Raw genomic sequence first — 23,923 nt, forward strand, 5'->3', positions numbered from 1 at the left:
ACTCTAAGCCTGAAGGGTGGCTGGAGGTAGCTGTTTGCTGGGGGTGCAAACAGAATTTGGATGTGTGGGCTGGGAGCCTGCTGGTGTGCGTGAGGCCTCTCGGAGTGAGGGAAGAGGCTAGGGTTGGGAAAAGAAGGGAGGTGGGCCTTGGGGCCATGGGCAGCTCTCTAGGTGTCTTCCAGTGTGAGGATTTGAGAATTAAACATTTGAAGCTGGTCCTTCAGGTGGCTATGAAGCTCTCTGTAAGGTAGGGGGATGGAATGTATTTTATTTGTCAATTTGATTTCTAACTTTTAGATATTTTAGCCAGTGGCGTGTGAACCTCCATTTGTGCTCTTGCTCTGCCCCCCTAAACATTAGGAAGGGCCTGGAACCAGCCTCCTGTGGGCTTGCTTGCTTCTCTTCATTCTCCACACTGCTTCGGAGATAGAACCCCCAAAATAGCACTGGCCCTGTTATTCTCTTGCTATTCTCTTGTTATTCTCAAAACCTTCAGCGGTTCCCACCATCTGCTGAAGGAAGCCCGAATATCTTAGTCTTGCATTCCAAGGTCAACTTACCTTTCTCAGGTCATTGCCCACTCCTCCCTTCTACCTGCCTCACCAAAACCTAAGGACTCCAGGCTCCCCATACTTGCCCCGAACTTTTCCACATCCGGCCTTTGCTCCTGTCAGGTGTTCATCTCTCCCTGCTGCCTCGAGTCCAAATAAATCCTCCTCATTTACCGAAGCATGAGCTCAAATGCCATTTCTTGAGTAGTAGAAGCAAGAGGGGCTCTGTGGGAGAACGAGCCCCCCATCTTCACCATAACCTCATTCTCTGATATAGGCAGCGGATTGCTCTTCAGTCTTGTGTAAAGTGCTCCCCTGATGATGCAGCTGCAGGCTGCCCCCCAAAAGCTGCCACCTTCACCCCCTTTCCACGTAGAAATTCTGGAGCTGCCACTGATGACACACGCTCCAGGAAGCTGCTTCTGATCTCCCCCTTTCTCAACTGGAAGAAGTCTTTACTTCTGTGACCCCTCAGTGATGCGTTTGTATGTTTCTCATGACGTTTACTACTTTGTACTCTGCTGTGTGAGCATGTCCATAGCTTTTGTGCCCCGTGCCCCAATCTCAGAGCTCTCAAAGGCAAGATTTGTGTCTGATGCCTCTCTCTTCCTCAGCATTCTGCACAACATTTAGGAGATGAATGAATACAGGAAGGAGATGAATGGTCAGAGGACTGAAGACATGAATGAGAGAGTGAGTGGACACATAAGTGGACAAATGAACCAGTGAGTGAATGACAAGTGGACGTATAAATGCATGAGGATCCTGCCTGTGGGTACTGAGGACCTCTGCTGAAAAATACCGTTACCAGTCAGAAAGGCAAAAAAAAGATGGGGCCTGGCCATAACCAGTGGAGACAGATCCTCCTTTTTGTAAGTTGCCGGGGTCTCCGTTACTTATCCATAAGGACCAGCGAGGCGTCAGTCTGACCCGTGGAACCATGGGTTTGAGCTGAGAAGTTCTAGTGCGGAGAAAGGGATTCAGCCCCGTGGTCATCCGCAGGACACGGGAGGGTAGGCAGGGGCGATATTGTAGTGATCCAGAAATGGCCTCTGCCTGGAAGGAGTTCACAGCCTTCTAGGGGATCCAGGCATGTTCATCCATTCACCTCCTTCTAAAGGCTGGCACTGTGCGGGGCACTGGGGAGCCAAGGGTGAGTAAAACCAGAGCTTACAGTTGTGAAGGTCAGGAGGACATCTCAGCCCGGGAAACCCCTGACTGGGCAGGGCTGCTGTCAGAGTTTGGAGGCTGGCTTCGTCTTCCTTCCAAGTCCATCTCTTGGCAGGGTCAGCTCCCCTGCCTCACCTCTTATGTGTGTGCCCTGCAGCAGATACTAATGCCTTAGAAGGTCTAGCCCAACCCGTGAGCCCAGAGCGAGGAAGGGATTGTCCTTTACCCTCATCTAAGCCATCTCTCCTCCCTCTTTCCTGTCTGAGCCAGGAATGGCTTCTTCCTCGGATGATTGACACTGTGATTTGCTGAAGGCCCCGTCTGAATGATAATCTCAAAATTCTATCCCATAGCATGAAGATATTTCCCAGGTGCTGGGCTGTGCAGATTGAAACAACCATGTGTGGCATGGGGCAGTCGAGTCCACGCTGAGCTGTGCCCCAGGCTGTCCCGTTCATGTTCCGCCGTCCTTCTTCCAAGTGCCTGGAGAAGCACATCCACAGGCCCCTTTTGCCCTTTTGCCTGTCTTCTGGGTCTCAGCTCCAGATCTTTGCATGGAGCACGAAGACAAGAATACACACACCACCCCCAAGAACATGCAATGGCTCTAGGCACAGCTTAAATCCACCCTTAGAAAATTAATATTTGAAAAATGTGTTAATTCATCTTCAAAGAAGTGATCCTTAGCTTTCCAGCGGGATTCAAGGAGCCCTGTGAAAATCTGATGAAAGTTCTGGATCCTCTACCCAGAAAAAAAATGCACAAAACACCACATTTCCACCCCCCACAAGTTCAGAGGTTTTGTGGGGCTCTCAAATCCCATTGGTTAATGAACTCCCCTACCCCACCCCCACTGCCCCCTCAAACGAGGGGTCTTGATGTAAGAACTTCTCTGCAGAAAAGCAGTCCTGACGATGGCAGCTCTTCTCTCATCACATAGCAGTTGCAGGTCCTTCGAGCCTGAGTCCTAAATATCTCCATCTCCAGCTATGGCCTCTCCTCCGTGCATATGTCCAGTGGCTTTCTCAAAACAATGAAACAGGTTGTTCCAAAGGAGCAGCCAATACCCCTCTCTTACAAAATGACAGGGTTCTCTATCTTCTCCCTTCTCATGAAGGAAAAAGCTAAACACATGTTCCTGAGCCCAGTGTTTTTTGCCAGAAAGAAGTTTCTGGGACTCATGGTTTAGGAATGGAGGTTCAGCCATTTGATGATGTCAGAGAAGAGTCCTGCGCCATGACTCCACACCCTGGCCCATGTTTTGCTTTTGGGAATCACCATCCTTTCTCCTACAGGGACCCTCTAGACGTATGAGCCCCACCCCCTGGAGCAGCCTGGAGCCATCGGTTCTATTATGCTGGTTTATACACTGACCTCTCTCTCTAGACTGCATGCTTCTCAAAAACGAAGTCAGTCCGTATTAATCTCAGCACCCCCGTGGCCAGGCACACTGAGCGCTGGCACACAGTGAGTACTCAATAAATATTTATGGGCTGACGATGAATAAATGGCTCAATTAACAGTTACGCCGAGGCTGTCTTCTCCGGCTCTTGTTGAGGAGATTGAGAGGAACGAGTTGCTCACCAAGAGCAGTCAACAGCTTGAGATCTGGGGTCATGCTGCTTTGCTCCTAATCCACGTTCTGCCCCTTCTTTGCTGCATGATGTGGGGCAAGTTGCTTGACTGCTCTGAGCCTCAATATTCTCATTAGCAAAGCCTGGCTAATGAAAATGATAACCCTACGGCACTGTCCTCGTGATCGTTAAGTGAGAGAATGCATTTTAAGCACTTATTATTGTAGTAGTGTCATTATCATTACCTGGGCCTATTACAACTTGGCAGATTGGTTTAGCCACCCACCTATTTGTATGTTTCAGGATCATAGACTATTCTTTTTTTTTTTTTTTTAATTTTTTTTTTAACGTTTATTTATTTTTGAGACAGAGAGAGACAGAGCATGAATGGGGGAGGGTCAGAGAGAGGGAGACACAGAATCTGAAACAGGCTCCAGGCTCTGAGCTGTCAGCACAGAGCCTGACGCGGGACTTGAACTCATGGACCGTGAGATCATGACCTGAGCTGAAGTCGGCCGCTTAACCGACTGAGCCACCCAGGCGCCCCTCTTTTTTTTTTTTTTTTTTAATAGACTTCAGCCTGTCTTGGGGTCCTGAACTGGATGCATTCAAACTTCTCAAATACTGTGGCTAAAAGTCTCTGGGTTTTAGTTCCTTGCTTACAAAACTTTTTTTTTTTTAACATCTATTTATTTTTGAGAGACAGAGAGAGACAGAGTAGGAGTGGAGGAGGGGCAGAGAGAGAGGGAGACACAGAATCCGAAGCAGGCTCCAGGCTCCAGGCTCCGAGCTGGAGCACAGAGCCCATCACGGGGCTTGAACTCACAGACTGCAAGATCATGACCTGAACCAAAGTCGGCCGCTTAACTGACTGAGCCACCCAGGTGCCCTTTTAGTTCCCTGCTTTTAAACTCAGCCTAATTCCTTTTGGGTCCCAGGGCCTGGGGACGGTGGAGCCCTTTCTTTCTGACTCCCCTCGATGTAGTTCTCATCTGTTTGGAGGCAGAGCTGAACTTCCATCTACAGAGCCCTCTTATGGAGTATTTCTGGCCTTATCTGGAAGACTAGGCATGAGAGGTTGGTGGATACCATCTGGGCTGGCAGGGACCCTATGAGGCACCAGCTTGAATCCTGGATGGTCAGCCCTGCAAGAACCCTCAGAAATTGTGGGTCAGCTTCTTGTTGTTCGGATGGGGAAACAGGGTCAACCCCCAGTCACTGAACTTAGGTTGATGGCAGGGGAGGACTTGAACTTGACTCCTCACTTAGTTACCAGTACCTATGTTTTAGGTTTGAGGCATTCCTGACTGAACTCGTCAGCAGTTTGGAGCCTTGTCACCTTATAAACTATTTACTAATTAACTTTATTATTAAAAAGCTCAAACCTACTAAAAAGTACAAAGAAGAGTATTACAACCACCATCGTATCGACCACCCAGAATTAACAGATGTCAACACGATCATATTTGCTTCAGCGCTTTTATTTATAAGAAATAAAAAAGTTAACAGGCTTATGGCTTTAAACACCATCTATGTGCTTATGACTCCCAGTTTACATCTCTAGCCCCGGCCTCTCTTTTGAACTTCAGCCCCATATTTCCGGCTGCTACTCAGCATCTCCATATGGATGTCAAACAGCATCTCAGACTCCATCCCCAACCGCCTCTCCCCACCTCACCTCCAACCAGATTCCCCCATGGTCTCGGTCTCAGTCTCGCCTGCCTCGACCGCCGCCGCCGGGTTTGGGCCACCATCACCTCCCGGGAAGATTCGGCTCCTTTCCTAACTGGGCCCCCTTGCACCTGCTCTTGCCCTAGACCCTTATACTATGTTTTCTTTATTACAAAAATCCTGCAAGGAACATCCCCCTTCATGTCATGTACATAAATATACAAAACTCATCCCTAGAGGGAGGGTGGCTAGGTGGTAGGGGGGACAATCGCTCTCCCAAGATCTTATACTAATCTGCACTCCCTTGAGCAATTTCTGAGAGTTCTTATTTCCCCACTTCCTCCTCCAATACTTCTTCTATTCAGACTTTGAAATGTTTGCCCTTCTGATAAGTGTGAAGAAGTGTAATGGTACCTCATTGAGGTATAATTTGCATGCCCCTGCCTCCCAGTGTCACTGTCCGTTCACAACCACAGCCTAGTTGTCCTCGCACCAATTGTGGGTTTCTTGATAGCCTTTCACACTCTAGCAAGAGAGAGCATAATGAATATTATGGGCAGTGGTCCTTCACACATGTTTCCCATTCTGACTCTTCCATCTGCTTTCTATGGAAGCTCCCTTATGTCTGTGAACCTCAACTGTAAAATGGGGGTCCCTGGGTCTACTCATAGAGTTATGGTGAGGATTAAGAGAAAATGAAGAAGATCAAGCATTTAACATGCAAGTGCTCGAGCAATGGTAGATATTATTAAGATTTTATGTTTGTGGTGGCGTGCTATGTTTATAGACGGCTTGATGTGGAGTCAGATATACCTGGAGTTTGGCCTCGATGCTCTAGCAAGGCATGTCACCTCTCTGAACATCAGCTTGTCATTTTTTTTTTTCAATGTTTATTTATTTTTGGGACAGAGAGAGACAGAGCATGAACGGGGGAGGGGCAGAGAGAGAGGGAGACACAGAATCGGAAACAGGCTCCAGGCTCTGAGCCATCAGCCCAGAGCCCGATGCGGGACTCGAACTCACAGACCGCGAGATCGTGACCTGGCTGAAGTCAGACGCTTAACCGACTGCGCCACCCAGGCGCCCCCAGCTTGTCATTTTTAGAAGGGAGATGATAAATGGAAGGAGCAGGACAGGAGATGCTAGGATAGAAAACTCGCGGGAGCAGTAGGAAGCCGTGAAGAACACGAAGGGTGAACATCATTGTCACAAATCTGTCCACAGCCCGGCCTGGAAAAGCATGGTGCAGAGGGGTGACAGAGCCCCAAACCCTGGCGAGTTGGGCTTTGGAGTGGGAGGTTGGTTGAGAGGAGCAGGGCCAGCACCCCCTTCCTCATGCGCTATGACTCCTCCCCTGCTGGGCTAATGAGATGCTTCCCTCTCTGTGATCCAAGTTCTGAAGATCTTATCATCAGGAAGAGCTTCTGTAGATTTTGATAAACTGTAAGGTTCTTCACGTTTCCTTTAAATATATGTCTCTAGACATTTGTTCCATCAGCTAAGCTAAGGTAACAATGCATGCGTGTGTGTGAGAGAGAGAGAGAGAGAGAGAGAGAGAGAGAGAGAGGAGAGAGACTGAGAAAGCTATACATGCCAGGGAGTCTGGGGCTGTTCTGTCTCAGGATAGCTCCAAGAAAGCCTCTTCACTCCAACCAACATGTATACACACAGAATTTTGTTTTCCAGGCCACCCCTTCCATTCACGGAGCCCAGGTAAAGAACCCACAACCAGTGCGTAACCAGCCTCCCAGGAGGTGGGTCTCAGCTCTGTGGATTGTAAAAATCAGGCCAAGGCTAATTAGGAGCCACCTTGCTCGATGCCCAATCATCTGTGTGCTCGGCAGACTTCACAGACTCTCCAGGGCTTGTGGCTGCTAGTTAATTACACAGGACTCCAGCTCCAGGGCTGTAATTCAGTACCCACTGGGCAAGTGAAACCCTCCGCTTTGCACACGGCCCTAGAGGAAGGATGAGTAAGGTCAAAGCCAACAATTACCCACACTCATTGCCCCCAGGAGCAAAGTGGCTGGCCCAGGTTGGCTGGCAGCCCAGATTAGGGCTTTGGGGATGGGACGAGAGGCTCACATCTGTCCATTTGTCCTTCCTAAGTCCTTTTTCTTCCTACTTTCCTTTCCTTCTTTTCTCCCCCCTTCCCTCCTTCCCTCCTCCCTCCCTCCATCTCTCCCTTCCTCCCTTTCTTCCTCCCTCCCTCCCTTCCTCCCTTCCTTCCATCAATCCTTCAGCAAACATTCAGGCCCTGCCGTGTACTAGGCTTCAGGTTAACACTCTGGATGAGGTAAGTGAGCCAGACACAGGGACTGGTCATCAGGAGCTTGCTTTCCAGCAGGGGCAGTACATATTTCAATAGCCGTCAGAAAAAGGGAAAGCAAGCAGGATTTCTCTAAAGGCACGCAAGTGCAGGGTGGTGCTTGAATGACCCTGAGAGTGAGTAGCTCCTTAAATTTTGTGCCCTAGCTGCCTGGTCTTGGCCCTTCATTTCTCCCAGTCTAGGTAGACTCTGGGTTCCTCACGGAGTGTTGGGGTTTTCACGCCGCTCAGGCTCACAGCCCCCCGGGGATTCAGGGAGGTGTTTTGCAGGGGCTGCTGCAGAGGGGATGTCAGGCCTCACCCCTCCTCTCTTCTATTTAAATGGGGCAGCCACTCTTTTTAAAATCTGTTTTGTCTTGTGCATCCCGCCCACCTCCTGTCACGTAATGATTTTATCTGGGGTGGGGGTGGTATCGCAGCTAGAACCTGTAGGAAAGCCATTGAACACCAGCTTCACCTTCAAGGTTAGTGGCCTTGCCCAAGGGAACAGCGGCACTTGGCAGATTTCTCAATTGGAACTCTGGGCCAATGCTCTTCCTTGTTTTTTGCTCTCTCTCTTTTTTGAGTTATTATTTTTATTCTGAACGATTTCAAAAACAGAGAATAGAAAATTAAATGTGGAAACTTCCAGCATGACCAAATATTAACATTAAGTCCTATTATTCATTTCAATGACCTAAAGGAGCAAAGCAGAGTGGAAACCCTTCACGTAATCGTCCCTTATCTCCTGCCTACCCCACCACCAGACCCGGGAACTGATTTCTCAAAGTGTGGACCATGCCCACGCATGTTTTTTCTACTTTTACTACATATATATGTGTCTATAAAATATTATATGGTCTTGTTTTACAAGTTTGTAAACCTCATATAAAACGGCATCATTCTCCATGTAGCCTTTTACAACTTTTTTTTTTTTTTTTTGCTTTTTGGGCTTAGCATTTTGAAATTTATGATTTTAACTGCCATATAGCGTTCTATTTATTATAAGACGATCTCACAGTTCTATCCTTTTTCTTATTGGCGAGCATTTAGATGTTTCCCCTTTATCGTTATTGCGAACACTGCTGTAATGGATTGCCACATATACATGGTTCCTTGTGTGACATGTCCCAGAGCTTCTCTGGGAACAGACTTGCTGAGCGGAAGGTCACAGGCTTACTCTACTTTACTAGATAGTCCCAAATTGCTTACCAAAAGTTCATACTCCCGTGTGATCAGTGTCCTCAAGGGACCATTTGCCCACGTCCTTGTTAACACTTGATATTGTCAGACTTAAGTTTCATCAGTCTGGCAGAATCAAAATGGCATTTTCTTGGTTACTGGTTTACATTCCCCTCATTAGTACTGAGGCTGAGTGTACCATTGTTAAGATTTTTGGCTGCTTGGGTCTACTCTGTGGTCCAGTGTTCTTGCTAATGCGCTGCGTTCTACGATTGCTCAGTGGGCATCGCACTAACCAATCCGACTTTGGGACCAGTTTGTATCACTTTCATAGTCACACAGCCTGTCTCTTTCTTTCCACATTACTGTTTTTTTTTTTTTATTTTTTTTTTACATTTATTTATTTTTGAGAGACAGAGCAACAGAGCACAAGTGGGGAGGGGCAGAGAGAGAGGGAGATGCAGAATCCGAAGCAGGCTCCAGGCTCTGAGCTGTCAGCACAGAGCTCGACATGGGCTTCGAACTCACAGACTGTGAGATCATGACCTGAGCCGAAGTTGGATGCTCAACCAACTAAGCCACCCAGGCGCCCCGCACCTTACTGGTTTTTAATAATTTCCCCGTGCAGAGGACTCAAAGTGATCTTGGGGAATGAGGAAGGTGAACACCCTGGTATGTCCCCAGGAAGGCCACTCAGGGTCAGTGGGGAGTGGAGGGACAGCCTGGAGCTGTGTCCACAGTCTTCATGTTCTCTGCCAGCAGTTGCTCAGGCCACGGGGGATTGGTCAAGTTGGCAAAACTCATCCTAGGCTTCTGTGCTTTATACCCTTTGTTTAAAAACTCTTCCTTCCAGTTGAAATTTATTTATAGTAAGGAGTTCTGGATTTGCCCTCTAACACCTCTCAGGAATACCTGAAGAAGGACAGAAACAGAACTCCTGGAATGAATGTAATTCTAGAATGCCAGGGCTATAAGGACAATAATGTGGTCTAAACCCTCTCTCAATCCCAAACCCATTTACAGATAGGGAGCCTGAGGTTCCGAGAGGGGAAGGGCCTTGTCTATCATCCCACCCATGGTGCGGATCAGCTGGGTGAGGTGATGCATCGAGGAATAAAACCTCCTGGCCTTTGTAAACCTCCTATGTGACTATCAAGTGTGGCCATTCGCAGAACCACCCGCTCAGATGAAGCAACTGCTTAGGGCCCCACACGGTGCCACATGCCTCACCTAGGGGTACAAAGAAGGTTTTATGGTGTAATTGGGGAGCTGAGATTCCCAGAGAGATCATTGGCGGGCATCACAGAACCATGTGCTTGGGTGGTGAAATAAACAAGGGTGTCTGTCCCCCCCTCCTTCTCTTCTCTTGCTCTCCATTCCTTCCCTTTCGTGTCCTTCCTCCTCCACCTCTTCCTCTTCCTCCTCCTTCTCCTTCTCCTCCTCCTCCTCCTCTCTCCTCCTCTTGTCTCATTCCCCTCTGTGCACACATCTTACTTTTTCTCTTGTATCTTCTCTCTCCAGGGCAACCGAGTCTTCTTAATTCACTCACTGGTGTCACTCACTCACTAATTCACTTCTCTGCCAGGGCCTCAGTTCCTCCCGAAACACTGAGGAGGTGTCCATAGCTAGATAACTGCTCAGGCCCCTCCCAGTTCTGTTCTGGGTGCTGGTAAAGAGAGAGCTGTTGGGAAGGTGCTTGACTCTATGATTTCTAGAGGGGCAATCCCCTCAGCTGAAGTCCCAGAAAGGCAGTTTGTATTTAAAAGCATTGGGATTAGGACGCCTGAGTGGCCCAGTCAGTAAAGCATCCGACTTCGGCTCAGGTCATGATCTCATGGTTTGTGGGTTCGAGCCCCGCGTTGGGCTCTGTGCTGACAGCTCAGAGCCTGGAGCCTGCTTCAGTTTCTGTGTCTTCCTCTCTCTCTGCCCCTCCCCTGGTCACACTCTGTCTCTCAAAAATAAATAAATGTTAAAAGTTGTTAAAAAATAAATAAAAGCGTTGGGATCAAAGTCACTTTTTTGAGAAAATTGTTCATTGTCTGCAGGCACTTTTTGGCCAGGCTTTTCCTCCAAAGATGTGGGAGGGAATATAGCAGCTCAGGACCTGTAGCCCCTGCAACAAGCTCTGCCAACAGTGGGCTTGCCAGACCTCCAACGCCAAAATCTCAGCGGGGGTGGTGTCCGTGGACTTCTGTTTGAACAGGTCCCTCAGCTAGATGGACCAATCCTCTGACCCTACAGCCCCTTCCCACCTGCCAGGGTTCCACTAATAACTTGGAACTATGGTGCCCTAGTTATTTAACTTGTGGATTACTTCAGGATAAATGCATGGTCCTCTGAAAATAATCAGATCATCCCCAATTAATGTTACGGAGAAAAAAAAACAAAGACAAGAGTTGAAGGGTTGTATGGAAGGAGGATCATTAGTCTCCACAGTCATTTCCTGCGTGGTAGAGGGCTGATGACAGAACTTGTTACCCCCTCCGTCAGTGCCTGTGGGGTTACTGACCTACTGTCTTCACACAGCTCAGGTCTGGGAAGCCGAGCATGAGAACCAGGAGGGGTGGTCACGACAACCCAGCCGGGTATGAAAGCCTGGGTGTGCTAGAATTCCTGGACCAGACACAGGTCTGTGTGAGTCTCAGATGAACATTGATTTATGCTTTGATTCCATCCATCTCACTCTCTCTTTCTCTCTGGCTGGGGCAGGCCATTTGACCTCTGTTTCCCTGCCAGTAAAATGGGGATAATAACATACCCTTCTAAGGCTGCCTCTTACAAATAATTGGCCAGTTTTTGCAGGGCACTTTGAAGAAAATTGCTGTGAAGATGTTCTGCTGGCCCTGGAATTTTCCTTGGTGCAAATATCAAACAGACAAGGATGGCCAATGTTCTGATTCTGGCACTCTCAGCCGAACCATTTTCCCCAATTCAGTTGGAAGAGAAGAAGATGGGGGAGGGGCTGTGATCACAGCCTGGGCCTGCCTGGAATATTAAAGACACAACCCTGCCTTTGATGCTTGCTTGCAACGCTTGTTAATTTTAATAGGAAGCGAGCAGAGGCGGGAAGTTTCTGCCTGGCAGAAGAAAACAGGCCGAGGCCAAAGAGGATTAGTGTCAACTCAATTTGGATCTAGTGTGGCTTTGAAGTCCTTGGCCTGGTGCTGGACAGAGTTGAAGGACAACTCCTAGATGTCAGTTGGGTGGGAGGCAGAGGGCTGGGGAAAGTGGAGACCTGTGGCCCCTCAGTTCCCAGCTCAGCCAGGAGCAGACAGCCTTCTTCTCAATTTGGGAAATACGTTGGAGTCAACAATCTCTTAGGCTGGTGAATTTTTGGGGAAGCTCCAAACAGGGGTCTCAAACTTAAGTGCCTGCAGGGGCTAGGCAGTTAACTCCTAAGAGCAAAGTAAGCTGATTGTATGCCATAGGGAGTGGTGGGGACTGTGGCAAACACAATAAGCTTCAATCAAATATTGGGATTTGCAAATTAGGGTCAAATTTTGTTAGCTCTCTTATAGGAGATTTATAGGAGAAATTCATTGCATTTTATAGAAGTTGAAAATTTGAATTGTGTGTGAACTATTCCAATTTTTTTATTTTTGTAAATATTTATTTTGAGAGAGAGAGAGAGGGAGCGAGTGAGGGGTGGGGGAGGGGCCGAGAGAGAGGGAGACAGAGAATCCCAAGCAAACTCTGTACAATTAGTGCAGAGCCCGACTTGGGGCTCGAACTCACAAGCTGTGATGATAGTGACCTGAGTCGAAATCAAGAGTTGTGCACTTAACTGACTGAGCCATCCACACACCCAGAACTATTCCAATTTTTAAACATTGGCCAAAGTTGTTTATTATTTTAAAACACCCCCATAGGCCAGAGAAGCCCACGGGGCCCTGTTTTGTGACCTCTGTCTTGGAATTCTAAAACTTTCGGGGTGAAAAATCACTTAAAATTCACGGAGGCCTTTGGTTACTATTTTTTAGAGACTTCAGACCAGTCCTTGGTTGAGGGCATCAGAATCATCCAGTAAGAGCTCTTCAAAAACACAAATTTTGGGGGATTCTGGTTCAGTAAGCTCGGAGTGGGAGTTGGGGAGGGTCTCATATTTTTTGTAAAATTTTTTTAATGTTTATTTATTTTTGAGAGAGAGAGTGAGTGGGAGCGGGGCAGAGAGAGAGGGAGACACAGACTCCAAATCAGCTCCAAGCTCTGCACTGTCAGCACAGACCCCAACGTGGGGCTCAAACCCACACACTGTGAGATCATGACCTGAGCCGAAGTCGGACGCTTAACCGACTGAGCCACCCAGGCACCCCATATTTTTTTAAACTCCTCAGATGATTCTGATGTGCAGAATCAGAAATGGTTGGGGAAATGGTGACCTCATCAGTTCCTCTGAATAATTTTTCATCTTTTTTGAGTCATAAACCCTTTTGAGAAACTAAAGAAACTCATCAACACTTTCTATAAGAAAAACAAAAGATACAGAAAAAATGTTGCCTACAATATCAGGGAGTCTGAGAACTCTCCCACCTACAGCCACCAAGATAAGAACATTATTTGATGCTGGCTGGAATCCCATCTACAAGAGTCATGAAAATGGCTTCCAGGGTCTCACCTGTACTCTTCCAGTGACAGGAAGCTCATTACCTTAGGCAGTAGTCTATTCCCTTTTGGGGAGCATTATTAGTAAAGTTTTATGGGTTTTCTTTTTTTCTTTAGGGTTTTTTTGTGTGTTTGTTTTTGTGATGAGCAAAAATCTGCTGCCTTTTTCCGCTTCTCCAGCCCCCAGCCACCCTCAAGTGCCACGTTTGTCCTCTGGCCAATCTCTCTTGTTTTCCTGGGATATGGAGGGGAGAGATGCTGCAGGAGGCTGGGAGAAGCTGGGGGATGGCCAACGATGAGGAGCTGTTCCCTCTTGGGATCTGAGATGTTGGGAGCGGATTCTTGACCAGAAGCTGGCGATACCTGTTCACGCCACCTCATCCCTTCACCCCCCCACCTCTGGAGACCCCCTCCATTCATCCAATATGAGATGCCAAACCTGAATGCTTACATCTATTCAGCCTCACCATCCTCACCCTGTAACTTTCCCTGTGGCCGACCCCCTTTCAGTGGCTGACTCCCCAGCCTGGAAGGTTAACCTTTTTTTTTTTTTTTCCAACGTTTATTTATTTTTGGGACAGAGAGAGACAGAGCATGAACGGGGGAGGGGCAGAGAGAGAGGGAGACCCAGAATCGGAAACAGGCTCCAGGCTCTGAGCCATCAGCCCAGAGCCCGACGCGGGGCTCGAACTCCCGGACCGCGAGATCGTGACCTGGCTGAAGTCGGACGCTTAACCGACTGCGCCACCCAGGCGCCCCTTTTTTTAAAAAAAATTTTTTTTTCCAACGTTTATTTATTTTTGGGACAGAGAGAGACAGGAAGGTTAACCTTTTTAATACGAGTTAGGTACAGCTTGGAGATACCAGATACACCAAATGAATGACCGTTTGAATCTGTTTTGCCCAGCACTCTTGCTTTGGCCAGGATCTGCTGGGCACCTGGGGGGAGAGGCATGCAATATGGCATCTTATAATATTGGATATCTACAATATTCATGCCGTCATTTATTCATTCGACATCACCAAACACTGACCACATGGTTGTAAATGGGCCTCCAACCCCGCCTCTGACCTGTCCCCTAGCAATCGGATGCTTCCTTAAACCTGTTTTTATTCTTGACTCATCCTGTGTCTTGGGCAGAAGACATCATAAGGTCCTTTGCATAAAGTAGAATGAGGGAGGTGGCTTGTCTTTGCCTTAAACTCTTAAACTTCAAGGGAGGCTCTCCTTTTCGTGATTGTTGAGATTGGTGTCCATCATCCCCCCTCTCTGCATCCACTTTGGGACTTGCTGATTTAATTGAAGCCAAGCCTCCTTTTCTGCATCTGGAAGAAGCCTCACTTTGTACTGTCATCTTGGCGTCTTCTTTGGTTGCTTTAGTCATCTGTCCTTGCCTGACACATGTATCCAGGTATAAATACTTTTAAAACCCCCCCTGAAGTGTTCTCGCTCACTTTTTATCCCAGGGCTTCTGGAAAAGGGAGCACATGTGCCTGAGCGAATGCCACAAGGAAACTGGGAAAACAGCATCTACTTACCAACCCCTGGCAGGGTGACTGGCTACTTATCACTGGATGGACATCCACTGGGCCTGCCAGGGTCCCATTCATGCATTCATTCACACGTTCACGCCAGAAACATTTACCAAGTGCCCAAGGTTTGTCTGGTTCTGGGCTGCATGCTGCAGAGGCAGCAGTCAATAACACTGAGTTTTTGTTGCCCTCCAGGAGTTTGTATTTTAATAGGGGAGACAGAAGACAAGCAAGTAAGCACACTCATGAATAAGTACAAGTTGTGATGCGGCCTGGGAGATAGCTATAGATACATTAAGGGGAACCCAATTCAGATAGAGGAAGCCACCCTTCAACGGAGAGTTGTGGGGGAAGAGTGTTCCAGGCAGACAGAACAGCATATATAAGGGTCCTGTGGCTGGAAAGAGTTTGGCTTTTACAAGAAACCCAGAGAAGGCCAGTGCAGCCAGAGGTAGTAGTAACTAAGGTGGAAGAGGCAGTACAAGAGCTTTGATTCAATTGCCAAGAGGGCTCAGCGGGTTTCATGAACGAGTGAAGGAAGCCAGGTCAGAGACAAAAGGGGGCACTGGGGTCTGTGGCAAATTGGCGAACATGTGCCCTGTGCAAAGGAGGTAGCTGCTGCCCAGCTCCAGCTAGCCTTACACCTAGTGGAGATGGAATCTGTGGGGCCAGTGTTTCCAGACCTTTTGATGTTTCAAGAGAATCCTCAAATTTCAGTTTTGCTATAAAAATCTTCTGTTAAAAAAAAAAACAAACCCTAAGACAATCATAACACATGTTTGAGGGCCGCATGTGGCCTGCCTGGGCTGCCTCATTATAAGTCCTGAGCTGGGTAAATGCACAGTAGGGAATTAAAGAATTGTAGAGCAGTGAGGGTCCCCTCACCCGTATAGGTAAACCGAGGCCCAAAGTACCCTCAGCTTCCAGCTCTTCCTCTGTTGGGTAGTTTCCTGAGAACGGCAACAACCTTTCAGGCTGATTTCCTCTTCGAGCCCCGGGCAAGAACTTAACTTTGGGGCTCAGTTTCCTAACTTGCAAACAGGAACATCGAGGCCCAGTGTGGCGGCTGCCTGGGGCCATAGTGTGTGGGGTAATTAGGGTTTGAAAACCACTTTGAAGCTTCTAAGAGGAAGTACCCAGCAAAGTTCAGAAGGGGATTTCAAAGGGCTTGTTCCTTCAAGTGCCATAGACGTGTGTGTCCCAACCTCTCCTCATCTCCAGGGGGCTTTACCCAGGCGGGAAGCGAGTAGATGGCTGCCCTTTGCTGTGGGACTCCAGAAAGCCCATCGGTACATCCACATCTCCCTTCCAACCTATCTTTTCCTTCCCCAATATGTTCCCCTCTTCTTCCTTGCCAAAATATTCCACAAGCCCCTTCCAGGTGCCAGTCACAGTGAGTCACAGTGCCAGCTCTAGGAATGCATCCTGGTGGTTCTAGCAGCTAGCAAGGAAAACAGGGTGTCCGAAACTACAGACAGAACCTGCAGAGAGAGGGTTGTAGGAGCAAATAACCCATTCAGGGGTTCGGGCCCCTGCACATCCTAAATAAGTGAATGTTTCAGCTGAAACCTGAATGTTGAGCAAGAGTCAGCCAGAGTGGAGAGGAGAGGGTGGGAGAAAGTCTAGGTCGAAAGGGCTTCCACCATCAGGGGCTAGGGGAGGGATAAGGGAACCCTGAGCATTCACACACTGAGAGATGCTCACTGGCACGGTCTTGGAGCTGTCGGGGAGCAAGAACTCCTGTCCCCTCAAGAGTCCTTGTAGCTGGACTAAGAATCAAATTGACTTGGGACAGATGAATAGGAGGAAATTAAATTTAATGACGTACAGGTGGGGAATCCATACACACATGGGAATTCCCAAAATGGTCAGGCAAAATGAGGTACGTTTGTCATCCTGAACTGAAGAGATGTGGGTAGGGGCCTGGGACTTCAGGGCAAAGGAGTGCGCTTCAAAGGGCGATAAGAAGAAAAGCAGATGTTCGGTAATTAGATGTTGCCCCTGCCATACAGATGGGTGACTCAGATAAAATTTATCTCTGGTAATAACCCTTGTTCTGAAAAACACCCCCAATTTAGATTTTTCTGGGTAGTTAAAGGAGGGGCAAAAGTTTCTATTGAGCCCATAGGGTCTTGATTGCCTTCAGCTCGAAATAATCTTCATGCCAATGTGGCCCATCTCGGGATGGCCTGCCCTCGTGCCCCTGCCTCTGCCGACACCCCACAGTCCAAGGTTGAGTGGTAGATTGGAGACAAGGAGGTGGACAGAGGCCTGCTCACATGGGGCCTTAGCAGCGAGGGCGAGGATTTACTTTTTTATTTCTTTTACTTTTTAATTGTTTACCTTGAAGGTAATAGCATAATAAGAAGTTTCTGAATTTCAACTCAAAAGGAAGTATTAGGATTTGATTGCATTTTTTTTTTTTTTTTTTAGAACTCAGTGGTTATTTCCTTGGGTTGATCTCCTCTAAGAAAAAGCCTGGCAAACGAATCCCTTCTCATTCTGTTCTTCTGTGATCTCCAAATCCCCTTTCTGCACATTTTCTGTGTCCCAAGACACCAGCACCTTCCTTGAACAATAGGTACTATTGTAAATCCATAATTGTAGGGAGAACACTAGCCCCGAGAGGTCATCTGCTAAGGTCATCCAGCCAGAAAGGGGTAGAGTGGGGAATCTGAACATCAGTCCATTTGCTTCCAAAGCTGGGGCTCTGTCTACACGAAGGGCGTGATCAAGATAATGACTGACAACCTGGCCATGTCCCCCTCAGCCAGGTCCTGAGGTAGAAAAAGCCCCTATCTGTGGATATCTTGCAAGTGATGGAGGGGAAAAAAAAATCCCACCTCTAACATCAATCTCTGCATGGAGGAGGTTTAAGGGAAAGCTTGGAGGGGCAGAAGCTGTGTTCTGCCTGTGTTTGAATACTAATGAGGCAGGGACGCCAGTGGCTAATTAACGAGGGCCTGACCTCCAGGGTTCCTAGGATGCCAGCTTTTGTTCAAGTCTTTTTTCCTTCAGAGAACACTGAGCTGGTTCCTGGACCGGATGCACCACAAAAGGGCCTTTCAGGACTTCCTTTGAATGAAGTGTTCTGTTCCCACCACAGCTTTTCAAAGACTGGGGGAGAAAACAGAAACTCAGAGGGACTAAGAAGTTCTGTTCTTTGAGGAGGGGCAGGGGGCACGCTGCAAACTCTGAGATCAGGCCTTCATGGGCCAGGCACCAGGGGCTGGCTGGTCAGAGAGCCTGGGGCTGCCCAACCCTGAGCTGAGTCACGTTCCCAGCTCCCATGGTAAATTATCGCCCTTGGTTTACAGCTAGTAAACACAAAAGGAGACTGGAGTCCCTGGGATGGCTGTGGTCCAGATGCACCAGGAGATACAGATCCTCTTCTTTTCAGTCCCCAGAGGGGTCCAAAGAGGGCTCAGCCTGGGATTAATGCCACGGGTATCTCTGTGGGAGGGTTAGGTCTGTGGTAGAAAATTTAAATCATTCATATACTTGCAGGGAGGGATGACAGAATAATACAAATGGCATTTAGAGAAAATGATAAGATACCATCTATGCTTGTCATAATAGAAATGCAAATTGGAACTACAACCAGATATCATTTAAAAAAAAAAAATCTATCTGATTGGCAGAGATCCAAAAATGTGAAGCGTGCGGTGTGCGGAGGCAGTGGAGAACCAGATGTGCGCATCCTGTGGGCCAACCACGACAGCATCCAAAATGCAGGGGCGCCTGGGTGGCTCAGTCGGTTGGGCGGCCGACTTCGGCTCAGGTCATGATCTCGCAGTCCATAAGTTCGAGCCCCGCATCAGGCTCTGTGCTGACAGCTCGGAGCCCAGAGCCTGTTTCAGATTCTGTGTCTCCTTCTCTCTGACCCTCACCCATTCATGCTCTGTCTCTCTCTGTCTCAAAAATAAATAAAAACATTAAAAAAAAATTTTCAAAATGTGAAAGCATACGTGCTTCCAGGAAGCACCTCCACTTGTAGGAGATTATCCTCTCTATGTATTTATTTACACATTGTGCACAAAGAAGTGGGTACAATTCATTGTAATTTTGCTTATAAAAGATTGGAAAAGGACTAAACTGTCCATGACAATGGGGATTGGTTCAAAGAATCATGACACAGCAGTGCAATGAAATTCTAGGCAGCCCTTAAAAATATGTCTTCATATAGAGGGATCATGAAGATACATAGTGTTATCTGAGGAAAGGCAAGGTACAGAATGGTGTGCACATCAAGATACGAGATGCCACCATTTGTGGGGAGAAAGCAAGGAGAGGCTACCTAGACAGTCCACGTTCGTGTATGGACAGAATACATCTGCAAGGAGACGCAAGAAACATGTAATGGTGGTGGTGACCTCTGCGAGGGGTGCTGGGGAGCTGAGGAGGCAGACTTATGCTGGAATAGGCATTTATAGCATTTGAATTGCTTTTACCAAAGGGGAGTCTGGCTGGCTCTGCTGGTAGAGCATACATGGCCTCTTGATCCCAGGGTTGTAAGTTTGAGCCCCACGTTAGGTGTAGAGATCACTTCAACAACAATGAAAAGAACTAGGCTGAATGACTTTTACCATATTACTTTTTCAAAAGGAAAGGAAGGAAGGAGGGAAGGAGGGAAGGAGGGAGGGAAGGAAGAAAGGGAGCAGGGGGGACAGAGGGAAGGGCAGAGGGATGGAGGGAGAGAAGAGGGAGAGGGAGGGAGGAAGGAAAGAAAAAAACGAGGGAAGTATAGATGGGCAAAAAGAAAAAATACTCAATGGCAATCCCGCCACACTAATAAGCACTGATAAGATTTCGGCTTATATCTTTCTATTGTTTTTGAATTAATTTCACAGTTAAGGAAAACTTACAAGATTAGTATAAAGAACTCTCATATATCTTTTACCCAGATGTGCATTTTGCCACATTTATCATTCTCTCTCTCTCTTTCTATGTACATACATATATATACATATTAATGTATATACATATATATACATGTTAATATATATGTATATGTAATACATATATACATATTAATATATATGTGTATTAACCATTTGAGAGTAAGTTGAGCCTTTGCTGCTAAATACTTCATTATGTATTTCTGGAAAACAAAGATATTAATTTATACAGCCATATTATAATCAACAAAATCTGGAAATTTAATGTTGACACAGTACCATTATCTAGTCTGCACGTCTTGACTTAAATTTTGCCAATTGTCTCACCAACGTCATTGACTGCAATTTTTTCTTCTGCTCCAGGATCCGATCCAGGACCACACAGTTACATTTAGTCGCCATGGGTGTCTATTCTCCTTCCGTCTAAAATAGGTCCTCTGCCTCTTTTTCTTTCAGGACCTTGACATTTTGGAGGGGTACAGGCCGGGCCACTCAAGGTTCGCCTGACACGTCCTTAGGAGTAGATTCAGGTTTGGCAGTTAGGGCAGCAACACCACGGAAGTGATCCCGGGTCCTCAGTGCATCCCGTTAGGAGGTCTGTGATGTTAGTGTGTTCCCTTATTGGTGTCACACGTAGGGTTTTAGAACATAGAAATTAAATTACATCCAACCAGCTACTCTGTAACCTTTCTCTTTCCCCAGCGATATGCTCTGATCATCTTTATTTAAGAATTTCAGCTTTATTTATTTTTGAAGAGATAATACAGTTGGATGGTTCAAAATTCAAAGGAAGCACAAGGGTGTGCGGTGAAAAGTCTGTCTCCCTCCCCTGAGCCAGCCCTGCAGTTCTCTCTGAGGCAACAACTGTTCCCTGGTTTTTGTGTCTCCTTCTGCTGATACTTTATATAAGCATCTGGCGAGAGGCCAGTGTGTGGTGACCATCGATTGAGCAGCATGCGCGATGCCCCCATTCACATCATTGTTTTAGGAGGGTGGCCAGAGGCCTGCAGCTTCCCAGGACCTCTTAAGAGACTCCTTTTGATCCTTCTAGAAACAGTGAGGTTTCTCCTGGAGCCCAGCCTGGCTGATGAGCTCAACCTCCTCCCTCTTGGCTCCTCTGCCCCAGGAATTCCTGCCTTGCTGAGACATTGTCCCCCCATAATCCTCACCCCAAACCGCCCTGTCCTGCCTCACTGACTGCCATCTGTGGGAACGGGCCCTTTACATGCACTGTGTCATCTTCAAAGTGCTTTTGGCTTGTTAATTGGCCACAATTCACATTAGGCTGACTAAAGATCCCACACGTTCCCAACACAGGAGGGCTGATGTCACTGGCCTTGGGAACACCTTGTTGGCACCTCACCGCAGAGAGGCTGCTGGCTCTGAGTTATAGCTGATCCTGGGAGAGGATTCCTGGCTTCACCACTTTAATGCATCTCTGGGACCCTCAGTTTTTTGGGTCTGTGAAATGGGGTCAGTGATAGGGTCATCAGGAGGACTCAACATATGAAGTGGCCGGTGTGGGATGGCTGGTCCATTACTGTTGGTTCCCTTTACTCTCAGATGTCCTGTCCTCTACAAGATATTTCTCATCATCTTTCCTCCACCATCCAGAACATTCGATTTGTTCCTCTTTTAACACTGATCAGTTCTTGGCCTTGTATTAGGGTAATTCTGCCCCTGCTGCAGCCATGAACTCATTGAGCATGGGGCTTATGTCTAAGGCATCATTATACCTCTCTCAGTAGGAAGCCCGGGGCTGGCATGAAATTCTGTAAATGTTTGCATGCCCGAGAGGCAGCATCAGGACTGCACAAGAGCAAGGGCCCTAGAGCCCCACTCTGGGTGCAGCCCCGGTTCCATCACTAATTAGCTATGGGATCTTAGGCGAGTTACTTACCTCTTCATGCCCGGCAGTACTGACCTGTAAAACGGGACTAATTAATAATAGCACCTACATCATAAGGTTGTTCTGAGGATTAAGTAAGTTAATGTGCAAAGAACAGTAGCCGCCACATGGTAAGAGCTTTATAGCTGTCGGCTATTATTATACCAGCATCTAGCAAGGGACCTTTCTCCTGGTGTGGCCTCCATAAACGTTTGTGAAGCCGGACTGACGAGATCGTATCCCCACCCTGTCCTCACGAATACACACACTTGGCGGGTTTCTGAAATTCTACCATTCTTTTTAATTTTTAATTTTTTTAATGTTTATTTATTTTTGAGAGACAGAGAGACAGAGCATGGGCGGGGGAGGGGCAGAGAGAGAGAGGGAGACACCGAATCCGAAGCAGGCTCCAGGCTCTGAGCTGTCAGCACAGAGCCCAACGCGGGGCTCAAACTCACAGACCGCGAGATCACGACCTGAGCCGAAGCCGGACGCTTAACCGACTGAGCCATCCAGGCGCCCCTTATTTTTTAATTTTTAAAAAATTTAAAAAATACTTATTTTTGAGAGAGAGGGCGAGACAGCGTGCGAGGGGGGGAGGGGCAGAGAGAGGGAGACACAGAAGAACAAGGATGCTCCCCAAAGCATATTGTTAAGCGCAAAAAGCAAAATATAAAGCCATGTGTCTAGTATGCCACCCTTTATGGAGTGAACAGAAGCTAGGGAGAAGGGTTCAGGAGGAGAGCACCTACCTGTGTAACTCCAGTCTTCAGAAGGAGAGTCAGAACCTGGTCTTAGGAGGGTCTCCAAGGAGGGGGTTGTATGGCAAGGACTGCGGCGGGAGGGGGACTTCCTTTTCATTGCGTACTCTTTAAAAATACACTCTTTTATACTGTGACAAAATACACATAACTTAAATGTTACCTTTTTAACCATTTTAAAATATCCAATTCGGTGGCATTAGGCACATCCATGGGGTTAACTGTCACCACCGTCTGTGTCCAGGACTTTTTCCTCATCCTGTTAAACAATAACTCCCCACTCCGCCTCCTCCGCCCCCTCCCCCTGGAACCTCTGTCTCGATATATTTGCCTATTCGTGTATCCCATGTGAGTGGAATCATACAATAGTTGTCCTTTTGTGTCTGCCTCATTTCACTTGGCTTAATACCTTCAAGCCTCCTCCACGTGGAAGCACGGATGCGGTACTTTTTATGGCTGAATACTATTCCACGGTAGGAATTTTGCCGATTTATCCATTCGTCTACTGGTAGCTACTGGGACTGTTTGGCTGTTGTGAATAATGCTGTCTGAACACTGGCGTACAGGTAGCTGTTTGAGTGCCTGTTTTCAGCTCCTTTGGGTATAATCCCCAGAAGTGGAATTTCTGGAGCATATTGTGGTTCTCCTTTTAATTTTTTGAGGAATCATCATACGGCTTTCCACAGCGGCTGCACCCCGTTTTGCAGTCCCACCGACAGGGCACGAAGGTTCCGATTTCTCCACATCTTCGTGTTTATGCTTTTGTATCTTTTAATTGGATACGATATCAAAGTATTACCTCTTCAGTAATAAAATCTTTCAAGAAGCCATTGTTCTTTTAAAAAATTTTTTTTTTCAACGTTTATTTATTTTTGGGACAGAGAGAGACAGAGCATGAACGGGGGAGGGGCAGAGAGAGAGGGAGACACAGAATCGGAAACAGGCTCCAGGCTCTGAGCCATCAGCCCAGAGCCTGACGCGGGGCTCGAACTCACGGACCGCGAGATCATGACCTGGCTGAAGTCGGACGCTCAACCGACTGCGCCACCCAGGCGCCCCGAGAAGCCATTGTTCTAAAGCGGTTGGGGTGCACCAGTGGAAGCACAAGACAGCAATGATGTCACAGGCAGCAGCCTTGTATTCAGCAGGCACCTGCGCACTGAGAATCCACATCATCCAATTGGACTGTCGATTCTGCATTATAATGGCTGCATTGTCAACTCCCTCCTGGGGAAGGAGGAGGTCAGATGAAAGTGTTGGATCAGGCTCTCCTGACTTCCCTTCCTGCTGTATCTGCGGAGGGGATACCCAGATAGGTGTAAGAGGTGTGGACAGTGAGCCCCTCCAGGCACTTTCTCCCACCTCCCTTGCCTGCGGGCTTCCACTGGCTTAGGCCACGCAGGAGGCTGGAGGGTAGGAGGAGAGAGTGGTGAGGCTCTTCATTGCTCAGCTTCCTCCTGGCTCTGCCACCTCTGTGAATGTAGCTCCAGCCAGGTGCTCCTGGGACGCAGCTCTCTTCTCTGGAGAAGGTTAGGGGTGGTGTGTTAGTTTCCCAGCGTTGCCATAGCAATGCACCATAGACTGGTGGCTTCAATAGCAAATTTATTCTCTTACAGTTCTGGAGGCTAGAAGTGTGACACCAAGGTCTCTGTAGGACTGGTTCCTTCTGAGGGCCATGAGAGGGGTTCCCCTGGCTTCTTGGGAGTGTGCTGGCCATCTTCGGTACTCCTTGGCTTATAGAAGCATCACCCTGATCTCTGCCTTCATCTCTTTACATGGCTTTCTC

The 23,923-nt window shown here is 47.7% G+C and overlaps 1 long non-coding RNA gene across 2 annotated transcripts in view; it reads left to right on the top strand.

The window, feature by feature from the left end:
- Positions 1–19,205, top strand: part of LOC147573447 (uncharacterized) — a 35,790-nt gene extending 16,585 nt beyond the window's left edge. The window contains exons 6-7 of one of the 2 annotated variants that reach the window (XR_015244786.1): positions 3,017–3,188; positions 18,232–19,205. This is a non-coding gene — a long non-coding RNA (uncharacterized LOC147573447). The remainder of the gene's footprint in view (positions 1–3,016; positions 3,189–18,231) is intronic. The other variant, XR_015244785.1, reaches the window with a different exon arrangement.
- Positions 19,206–23,923: the final 4,718 nt, after the last annotated feature.

Source organism: Puma concolor, chromosome E2 (assembly GCF_028749965.1).
Source record: "Puma concolor isolate L17-30 chromosome E2, mPumCon1.1.hap2, whole genome shotgun sequence".
Lineage (NCBI taxonomy): Eukaryota > Metazoa > Chordata > Mammalia > Carnivora > Felidae > Puma > Puma concolor.